This window comes from Hyla sarda, unplaced genomic scaffold, assembly GCF_029499605.1.
Source record: "Hyla sarda isolate aHylSar1 unplaced genomic scaffold, aHylSar1.hap1 scaffold_1942, whole genome shotgun sequence".
In the NCBI taxonomy this organism is placed as follows: domain Eukaryota; kingdom Metazoa; phylum Chordata; class Amphibia; order Anura; family Hylidae; genus Hyla; species Hyla sarda.
This window is the reverse complement of record NW_026608598.1, coordinates 36,659-48,570: the sequence shown is the minus strand read 5'-3', so window position 1 is coordinate 48,570 and position 11,912 is coordinate 36,659. Positions and strand designations below refer to the sequence as shown.

Below are 11,912 nucleotides of genomic sequence, written 5' to 3'. Positions count from 1 at the left end.
GGTTACTCAAGTTCATTTTGGTAAAATGTAGTCTTGCTTTTTATGTCTCTGTGTCAGCAGTGGGGTCCTCCTTGGTCTCCTCCATAGCGGGGTCCTCCTGGGTCTCCTCCATAGCGGGGTCCTCCTGGGTCTCCTCCATAGTGGGGTCCTCCTGGTTCCCCTCCATAGTGGGGGTCCTCCTGGGTCTCCTCCATAGTGGGTCCTCCTGGGTCTCCTCCATAGTGGGGTCCTCTGTCCTCCATGGGGGTCTCCTCCTAGGGGTCCTCCTGGTCTCCCATAGTGGGGTCCTCCTTGGTGGGTCTCCTCCATAGTGGGTCTCCTCCTAGGGGGTCTCCTCCTGGGTCTCCTCCATAGTGGGGTCCTCCTCCATAGTGGGGTCCTCCTGGGTCTCCTCCATAGTGGGGTCCTCCTGGGTCTCCTCCATAGTGGGGTCCTCCTGGGTCTCCTCCATAGTGGGGTCCTCCTGGGTCTCCTCCATAGTGGGGTCCTCCTGGGTCTCCTCCATAGTGGGGTCCTCCTGGGTCTCCTCCATAGTGGGGTCCTCCTGGGTCTCCTCCATAGTGGGGTCCTCCTGGGTCTCCTCCATAGTGGGGTCCTCCTGGATCTCCTCCATAGTGGGGTCCTCCTGGCTCCATAGCGTTTCAGTTCATTTAATGTGGACAGATAGTTCGCGCTGACACTGATGCTCCCTGAGCCTGCAGGACAGCTTGAATATCTTTGGAACTTGTTTGGGGCTGCTTATCCACCATCCGGACTATCCTGCAGTGACACCTTTCATCAGTTTTTCTCTTCTGTCCTCGCCCAGGGAGATTATCTACAGCACCATGGGGTGTAAACTTCTTGATGATGTTGCGCACTGTGGACAAAGACAAATCTAGATCTCTGGAGATGGACTTGTAACCTGGAGATTGTTGATATTTTCCACAATTTTGGTTCCCAAGTCCTCAGACAGTTCTCTTCTCCTCTTTCTGTTCTCTTCTCCTCTTTCTGTTCTCTTCTCCTCTTTCTGTTCTCTTCTCCTCTTTCTGTTCTCTTCTCCTCTTTCTGTTCTCTTCTCCTCTTTCTGTTGTCCATGCTTAGTGTGACACACACAGACACACAATGCAAAGACTAAGTGAACTTCTCTCCTTTTTATCTGCTGTCAGGTGTGATTGTTATATTGCCCACACCTGTTACTTGCCCCAGGTGAGTGTAAAGGAACATCACAGGCTGGAAACAATCTTATTTATCCACAATTATGAAGGGGGCCAATAATTGTGTCCGGACCATTTTTGGAGTTTGGTGTTGGGATACACATATTGGCCCTCATTTACTAAGAAAATCGGGGTGTAAGTCTATCTTGCTTTCTTACCCGACTGCTTTTTTCCCCTGATACTTATTATTATGTCGCATCCTGTTTGTCGCACGTGGGTTTTGTTGGTTTTGGTTTCCAACTCCTCTGAGCTGTCGGGAAAAAATCCACAACAATTCAACAAATTCGGGTTGGAAACCTTTATAAATACGTGGGAAAGCTCAGAAATGTCGGGTTACGCCCCTTTTTCGGGTTTGGGAGAATCCACATCGGGTCCGTTGGGAAAAAATGTTGCATCGTGTCGCAGACTGGCGCATGATATCTGCGACATGGTGCAGACAAAGATGCGCCAAAAAAACCCGACAAAAGAGGTCAGGTTTAGAATAGTAAATGAGGGACATTCTGTCCAATTTGCTTTTTTTCCTCCTTTTTTGGTTTAGTTCCAATACAGACAAAGGGAATAAAGATGTGTATAGCAAAACCTGTGTTACTGCAATATATATATACAGAGGAGAGGAGATCTATATATATATATATACACAGAGGAGAGGAGATCTATATATATATATATATATATATATATATATATATACAGAGGAGAGGAGATCTATATATATATATATACAGAGGAGAGGAGATCTATATATATATATACAGAGGAGAGGAGATCTATATATATATATATACAGAGGAGAGGAGATCTTTATATATATATATACAGAGGAGAGGAGATCTTTATATATATATATACAGAGGAGAGGAGATCTATATATATATATATACAGAGGAGAGGAGATCTTTATATATATATACAGAGGAGAGGAGATCTATATATATATATACAGAGGAGAGGAGATCTATATATATATATACAGAGGAGAGGAGATCTATATATATATATATATATATATATATATATATACAGAGGAGAGGAGATCTATATATATATATATACAGAGGAGAGGAGATCTATATATATATATATACAGAGGAGAGGAGATCTATATATATATATATACAGAGGAGAGGAGATCTATATATATATATATATATATACACAAAGGGAATAAACCTGTGTTCCTGCAATCCTTTCCTGTGAGAAATACTTCATTATATAGAAACATTTCAGGGGGGACAACATTTACCGTCATGACTGTATACAAACTATGGGCCCCAAAACTACACCCCAAAATGGAGCCCCTTCATGACACATGTACAGGATATTAGGGTAACATGACCTATGAACCCAACCTTTTTTTTTTTTTTTTTTGGGGGGGGGGGGGGGGGGGAATATTTTTGAATATCCATGGGATGGGGGGAGATGAGGAGCCTGAGAAGGGGCCCAACAGCCTCCATGTCCTTTATATAAATTGGGGTATAACTCTAGGTGAAGCGGCCCAGTACCTGATGAAGCCCATCTCCTCACAGCTCAGCGTGGCCACCTCTGCATTGGCTAAGGACGCGCACACCAGCCGCCATGTTTGTTCTTGTTCATCATACACGGTGAGACGATGATCTGGAGAGTTCACCTGGACTAAAACAGCAAATGAGAGCAGTGACCTGGACGGGACACATCTACTGAGACCCCCTGTGATGTCTGTAATCTATGTTCCTACAGCGCCACCACTGGGGAAATTATGCATTACATGAAGCCTACTTAAACCAATGGTCTGCAGCTCCTTCATGGTGAAATATTAGCTTCATAGCCCCTACGAGGGGACAATCTAATTGCCCCTATATAGCAGATACCTCTCTGGGACTGTAATGGCCCCTTTATAGTTCTCTCCATGACTGTAATGGCCCCAATATAGTCCTCTTCATGACTGTAATGGCCCCTATATAGTCCTCTACAGGACTGTAATGGCCCCTATATAGTCCTCTCCGTGACTGTAATGGCCCCTATATAGTCCTCTCCATGACTGTAATGGCCCCTATATAGTCCTCTCCATGACTGTAATGGCCCCTATATAGTCCTCTCCATGACGGTAATGGCCCCTATATAGTCCTCTCCGTGACTGTAATGGCCCCTATATAGTCCTCTCCATGACTGTAATGGCCCCTATATAGTCCTCTCCATGACTGTAATGGCCCCTATATAGTCCTCTCCATGACTGTAATGGCCCCTATATAGTCCTCTCCGTGACTGTAATGACCCCTATATAGTCCTCTACATGACTGTAATGGCCCCTATATAGTCCTCTACGGGACAGTAATGGCCCCTATATAGTCCTCTCCGTGACTGTAATGGCCCCTATATAGTCCTCTCCGTGACTGTAATGTCCCCTATATAGTCCTCTACATGACTGCAATGGCCCCTATATAGTCCTCTACAGGACTGTAATGGCCCCTATATAGTCCTCTACATGACTGTAATGGCCCCTTTATAGTCCTCTCCATGACGGTAATGGCCCCTATATAGTCCTCTCCATGACTGTAATGGCCCCTATGTAGTCCTCTCCATGACTGTAATTGCCCCTATATAGTCCTCTCCGTGACTGTAATGGCCCCTATATAGTCCTCTCCATGAATGTAATGGCCCCTATATAGTCCTCGCTATGACTGTAATGGCCCCTATATAGTCCTCTCCGTGACTGTAATGGCCCCTATATAGTCCTCCCGTGACTGTAATGGCCCCTATATAGTCCTCTCATGACTGTAATGGCCCCTATATAGTCCTCTCTATGACTGTAATGGCCCCTATATAGTCCTCTCCGTGACTGTAATGGCCCCTATATAGTCCTCTACATGACTGTAATGACCCCTTTATAGTCCTCTCCATGACTGTAATGGCCCCTTTATAGTCCTCTCTGTGACTGTAATGGCCCCTATATAGTCCTCTCCATGACTGTAATGGCCCCTTTATAGTCCTCTCTGTGACTGTAATGGCCCCTATATAGTCCTCTACATGACTGTAATGGCTCCTATATAGTCCTCTACAGGACTGTAATGGCCCCTATATAGTCCTCTCTGTGACTGTAATGGCCCCTATATAGTCCTCTACATGACTGTAATGGCTCCTATATTGTCCTCTACAGGACTGTAATGGCCCCTATATAGTCCTCTCCATGACTGTAATGGCCCCTATATAGTCCTCTCCATGACTGTAATGGCCCCTATATAGTCCTCTCTGTGACTGTAATGGCCCCTATATAGTCCACTCCATGACTGTAATGGCCCCTATATAGTCCTCTACAGGACTGTAATGGCCCCTATATATTCCTCTCTGTGACTTACCTGCATAGAGGTTGGAGTTCTCATTCCTCAGCACATAGGTCACTATAAAGACAAAAGGCGGTTGCAGGGTCAGGGTTATAATGAAACTTGGTTCCCACATAAATGACATCAAAATAATCTTCACCTGTAACAGGTGCGGTTGCCGAGGAAAGATCTCACCTCACCAGGGATCTTATATGATCAAGCACAGATCTCACCTCACCAGGGATCTTATATGATCAAGCACAGATCTCACCTCACCAGGGATCTTATATGATCAAGCACAGATCTCACCTCACCAGGGATTTTATATGATCAAGCACAGATCTCACCTCACCAGGGATCTTATATGATCAAGCACAGATCTCACCTCACCAGGGATCTTATATGATCAAGCACAGATCTCACCTCACCAGGGATCTTATATGATCAAGCACAGATCTCACCTCACCAGGGATCTTATATGATCAAGCACAGATCTCACCTCACCAGGGATTTTATATGATCAAGCACAGATCTCTCCTCACCAGGGATCTTATATGATCAAGCACAGATCTCACCTCACCACGGATTTTATATGATCAAGCACAGATCTCTCCTCACCAGGGATCTTATATGATTGAGCACAGATCTCACCTCATTAGGGATCTTATTTGATCAAGCACAGATCTCACCTCACCAGGGATCTTATATGATCAAGCACAGATCTCACCTCATTAGGGATCTTATATGATCAAGCACAGATCTCACCTCACCAGGGATCTTATATGATCAAACAACAAAAAACGTGATCTCAAATGACTGGAGATAGTTAGTATGGTTGAAAAAAAAAGACCATACTAACTATCTCCAGTCATTTGAGATCACGTTTTTTGTTGCGGTTGAGGATGCGGTTGGGCATTTATACTGGGGGAGCAGATCCTGCCCTTGTGTCCGTTGTTAGGGGCGATCCCCAGCATAAAAATGCAAACAATGGAGGATTCCTGCAGCGGACTACAAGTGCCACAATAGAATCCTACACCAGATAGACAGTGCGGATGTGTAACAATTAGAATACAATACAGGGATATAGGTCACTACTGTGGTAGATGTAACAATACATTGGCTAATCCCTCAACACTGATGGTAAAATGGAGACATTCACCAGTGTATGCAGCCTCCCCCTCCCATTGTATGTGCTCAGTCACATTGGAGGGTATCTGGGAGGACGCTGTGAGTCAACCGAATGCTGCCGTAATTGCCCACTGGCCCCTGTTCTGCTTATCAAGCACAGGTAGCACTAGCGTTAGGTCTCGCACCATCTTGAGAAACCTTGGCGTTGGTGTGCGGCTCTGGTGTGTCCTTCATATAAGGATATACTGGCGTTGGTGTGCGGGCTCTGGTGTGTCCTTCATATAAGGATATACTGGCGTGGTGTGCGGGCTCTGGTGTGTCCTTCATATAAGGATATACTGGCGTTGGTGTGCGGGCTCTGGTGTGTCCTTCATATAAGGATATACTGGTGTTGGTGTGCGGGCTCTGGTGTGTCCTTCATATAAGGATATACTGGCGTTGGTGTGTGGGCTCTGGTGTGTCCTTCATATAAGGATATACTGGCGTTGGTGTGCGGGCTCTGGTGTGTCCTTCATATAAGGATATACTGGCGTTGGTGTGCGGGCTCTGGTGTGTCCTTCATATAAGGATATACTGGCGTTGGTGTGCGGGCTCTGGTGTGTCCTTCATATAAGGATATACTGGCATTGGTGTGCGGGCTCTGGTGTGTCCTTCATATAAGGATATACTGGCGTTGGTGTGCGGGCTCTGGTGTGTCCTTCATATAAGGATATACTGGCGTTGGTGTGCGGGCTCTGGTGTGTCCTTCATATAAGGATATACTGGCGTTGGTGTGCGGGCTCTGGTGTGTCCTTCATATAAGGATATACTGGCGTTGGTGTGCGGGCTCTGGTGTGTCCTTCATATAAGGATATACTGGCGTTGGTGTGTGGGCTCTGGTGTGTCCTTCATATAAGGATATACTGGCGTTGGTGTGCGGGCTCTGGTGTGTCCTTCATATAAGGATATACTGGCGTTAGTGTGCGGGCTCTGGTGTGTCCTTCATATAAGGATATACTGGCGTTGGTGTGCGGGCTCTGGTGTGTCCTTCATATAAGGATATACTGGCATTGGTGTGCGGGCTCTGGTGTGTCCTTCATATAAGGATATACTGGCGTTGGTGTGCGGGCTCTGGTGTGTCCTTCATATAAGGATATACTGGCGTTGGTGTGCGGGCTCTGGTGTGTCCTTCATATAAGGATATACTGGCGTTGGTGTGCGGGCTCTGGTGTGTCCTTCATATAAGGATATACTGGCATTGGTGTGCGGGCTCTGGTGTGTCCTTCATATAAGGATATACTGGCGTTGGTGTGCGGGCTCTGGTGTGTCCTTCATATAAGGATATACTGGCGTTGGTGTGCGGGCTCTGGTGTGTCCTTCATATAAGGATATACTGGCGTTGGTGTGCGGGCTCTGGTGTGTCCTTCATATAAGGATATACTGGCGTTGGTGTGCGGGCTCTGGTGTGTCCTTCATATAAGGATATACTGGCGTTGGTGTGCGGGCTCTGGTGTGTCCTTCATATAAGGATATACTGGCGTTGGTGTGCGGGCTCTGGTGTGTCCTTCATATAAGGATATACTGGCGTTGGTGTGCGGGCTCTGGTGTGTCCTTCATATAAGGATATACTGGCGTTGGTGTGCGGGCTCTGGTGTGTCCTTCATATAAGGATATACTGGCGTTGGTGTGCGGGCTCTGGTGTGTCCTTCATATAAGGATATACTGGCGTTGGTGTGCGGGCTCTGGTGTGTCCTTCATATAAGGATATACTGGCGTTGGTGTGCGGGCTCTGGTGTGTCCTTCATATAAGGATATACTGGTGAATGTCTAAATTTTAACATCAGTGTTGAGGGATTAGCCAATGTATTGTTACATCTACCACAGTAGTGACCTATATCCCTGTATTGTATCTTATATGATCAAGCACAGATCTCACCTCACCCGGGATCTTATATGATCGAGCACAGATCTCTCCTCACCAGGGATCTTATATGATCAAGCACAGATCTCTCCTCACCAGGGATCTTATATGATCAAGCAAAGATTTCACTTCATCAGGGATCTTATATGATCGAGCACAGATCTGTCATCACCAGGGATCTTATATGATTGAGCACAGATATCTCCTCACCAGGGATCTTATATGATCAAGCACAGATCTGTCATCACCAGGGATCTTATATGATTGAGCACAGATATCTCCTCACCAGGGATCTTATATGATCAAGCACAGATCTGTCATCACCAGGGATCTTATATGATCAAGCACAGATCTCTCCTTATATACCAGGGATCTAATATGATCAAGCACAGATCTCTCCTGACCAGGAATCTTATATGATCGAGCACAGATCTGTACCCACCAGGGATCTTATATGATCAAGCACAGATCTCTCCTGACCAGGGATCTTATATGATCGAGCACAGATCTCTCCTCACCAGGGATCTTATATGATCAAGCACAGATCTCTCCTCACTAGGGATCTTATATGATCAAGCAAAGATCTCACTTCATCAGGGATCTTATATGATCGAGCACAGATCTCACCTCACCCGGGATCTTATATGATTGAGCACAGATCTCTCCTCACCAGGGATCTTATATGATCAAGCACAGATCTGTCATCACCAGGGATCTTATATGATCAAGCACAGATCTCTCCTTACCAGGGATCTAATATGATCAAGCACAGATCTCTCCTGACCAGGAATCTTATATGATCGAGCACAGATCTGTACCCACCAGGGATCTTATATGATCAAGCACAGATCTCTCCTGACAGGGGATCTTAAATGATCAAGCACAGATCTCACCTCACCCGGGATCTTATATGATCAAGCACAGATCTCTCCTCACCAGAGATCTTATATGATCAAGCACAGATCTCTCCTCACCAGGGATCTTATATGATCAAGCACAGATCTCACCTCACCAGGGATCTTATATGATCGAGCACAGATCTCACCTCACCCGGGATCTTATATGATTGAGCACAGATCTCTCCTCACCAGGGATCTTATATGATCAAGCACAGATCTCTCCTCACCAGGGATCTTATATAATCGAGCACAGATCTGTCCTCACCAGGGATCTTATATGATCAAGCACAGATCTCTCCTGACCAGGGATCTTATATGATCAAGCACAGATCTGTCCTCACCAGGGATCTTATATGATCAAGCACAGATCTCTCCTTACCAGGGATCTAATATGAGCAAGCACAGATCTCTCCTGACCAGGGATCTTATGTGATCGAGTACAGATCTCACCTCACCAGGGATCTTATATGATCAAACACAGATCTCTCCTGACCAGGGATCTTATATGATCGAGCACAGATCTCACCTCACCAGGGATCTTATATGATCAAGCACAGATCTGTCCTCACCAGGGATCTTATATGATCAAGCACAGATCTCTCCTTACCAGGGATCTAATATGATCAAGCACAGATCTCTCCTGACCAGGGATCTTATATGATCAAGCACAGATCTCACCTCACCAGGGATCTTATATGATCGAGCATAGATCTGTCCTCACCAGGGATCTTATATGATCAAGCACAGATCTCTCCTCACCAGGGATCTTATATGATTGAGCAAAGAATCTCTCCTAACCAGGGATCTTATATGATCAAGCACAGATCTCTCCTGACCAGGGATCTTATATGATCAAGCACAGATCTCTCCTCACCAGGGATCTTATACGATCAAGCACAGATCTCTCCTCACAAGGGATCTTATATGATCGAGCACAGACCTCTCCTGACCAGGGATCTTATATGATCAAGCACAGATCTCTCCTTACCAGGGATCTTATATGATTGAGCACAGATCTCTCCTCACCAGGGATCTTATAAGATCAAGCACAAATCTCTCTTCACCAGGGATATTATATGATCAAGCACAGATCTCACTTCATCAGGGATCTAATATGATCGAGCACAGATCTCACCTCACCCGGGATCTTATATGATTGAGCACAGATCTCTCCTGACCAGGGATCTTATATGATCAAGCACAGATCTCTCCTGACCAGGGATCTTATATGATCGAACACAGATCTCTCCTCACCAGGGATCTTGTACTATTGAGCACAGATCTCTGCTGTGGCCGTGCACTAATTGGCAGTAAACTTTAGACGCTTCTTACCTACAACCCAAATTGTGACCCCAATTCCAGCCAGTGAGATAAGAATGCAGATAGTAATGCTGAATATCCTCAGGGGGGTCCAGTGACAGCCATTACCCACTGCAGCCGAACAGACAAGAAATAAAAAGTTAGATAAAAAAAAGAAAATGCAAGAATCAAAACCTGACAGGAAGGAAACTTAACACACAAATCCCAACAAGACAGAAACATAAAACAAATCCTAACAAGAAGAGAACATAAGACACAAATCCCAACAAGAAGGAAACATAAGATACAAATCCTAACAATAAGGAAACATAAAACACAAATCCCAACAAGATAGAAACAAAACAAATCCTAACAAGAAGGAAACATAAGACACTAATCCCAACAAGAAGACACAAATCCCAACAAGAAGGAAACATAAGACACAAATCCCAACAAGAAGGAAACATAAGACACAAATCACAACAAGAAGGAAACATAAGACACAACGCCCAACAAGAAGACACAAATCCCAACAAGAAGGAAACATAAGACACAAATCCCAACAAGAAGGAAACATAAGATACAAATCCTAACAAGAAGGAAACATAAAACACAAATCCCAACAAGACGGAAACATAAAACACAAATCCCAACAAGAAGGAAACATAAGACACTAAACCTAACAAGAAGGAAACATAAGACACAAATCCCAACAAGAAGGAAACATAAAACAAATCCTAACAAGAAGAGAACATAAGACACAAATCCCAACAAGAAGGAAACATAAGACACAAATCCCAACAAGAAGGAAACATAAGACACTAATCCTAACAAGAAGGAAACATAAGACACAATGCCCAACAAGAAGGAAACATAAAACACTAATCCCAACAAGAAGACACAAATCCCGACAAGAAGGAAACATAAGACACAAATCCCAACAAGAAGGAAACATAAGACACAAATCCTAACAATAAGGAAACATAAAACACTAATCCCAACAAGAAGGAAACATAAAACACAAATCCCAACAAGAAGGAAACATAAGACACAAATCCTAACAATAAGGAAACATAAAACACTAATCCCAACAAGAAGGAAACATAAGATACAAATCCTAACAAGAAGGAAACATAAGACACAAATCCCAACAAGAAGGAAACATAAGACACAACGCCCAACAAGAAGGAAACATAAAACACTAATCCCAACAAGAAGACACAAATCCCAACAAGAAGGAAACATAAGACACAAATCCTAACAAGAAGGAAACATAAGACACTAATCCCAACAAGAAGGAAACATAAGACACTAATCCCAACAAGAAGGAAACATAAAACACAAATCCTAACAAGAAGGAAACATAAGACACTAATCCCAACAAGAAGGAAACATAAGACACTAATCCCAACAAGAAGGAAACATAAAACACAAATCCTAACAAGAAGGAAACATAAAACACTAATCCCAACAAGAAGGAAACATAAAACACAAATCCCAACAAGAAGGAAACATAAGACACAAATCCTAACAAGAAGGAAATTTAAGACACAAATCCTAACAAGAAGGAAACATAAGACACAAATCCCAACAAGAAGGAAACATAAGACACTAATCCCAACAATAAGGAAACATAAGACACAAATCCCAACAAGAAGGAAACATAAGACACAAATCCTAACAAGAAGGAAACATAAAACACTAATCCCAACAAGAAGGAAACATAAAACGCTAATCCCAACAAGAAGGAAACATAAGACACAAATCCTAACAAGAAGGAAACATAAAACACTAATCCCAACAATAAGGAAACATAAGACACAAATCCTAACAAGAAGGAAACATAAGACACAAATTCTAACAAGAAGGAAACATAAGACACAAATCCTAACAAGAAGGAAACATAAGACACAAATCCTAACAAGAAGGAAACATAAGACACAAATTCTAACAAGAAGGAAACATAAGACACAAATCCTAACAAGAAGGAAACATAAGACACAAATCCCAACAAGAAGGAAACATTTGTCCTTCTGGGTCTGATGTAGGGATGGTCCCGGTTCTTCTCCTCAATGGATCATGAATGGTAAAGGGGAACTCACTCTTTTTCCATCTATTTACCTAGATTTCATGTCCGCAGTGAAGATATATATTGTGTAAATATACTCAGCAAAAATAAATAGATAGTTAGATATGA

At 43.8% G+C, this 11,912-nt stretch overlaps 1 pseudogene; it reads left to right on the top strand.

The window, feature by feature from the left end:
* The first annotated feature begins 3,686 nt into the window (after window positions 1-3,686).
* Window positions 3,687-11,066, top strand: LOC130316629 (involucrin-like; annotated as a pseudogene).
* Window positions 11,067-11,912: the final 846 nt, after the last annotated feature.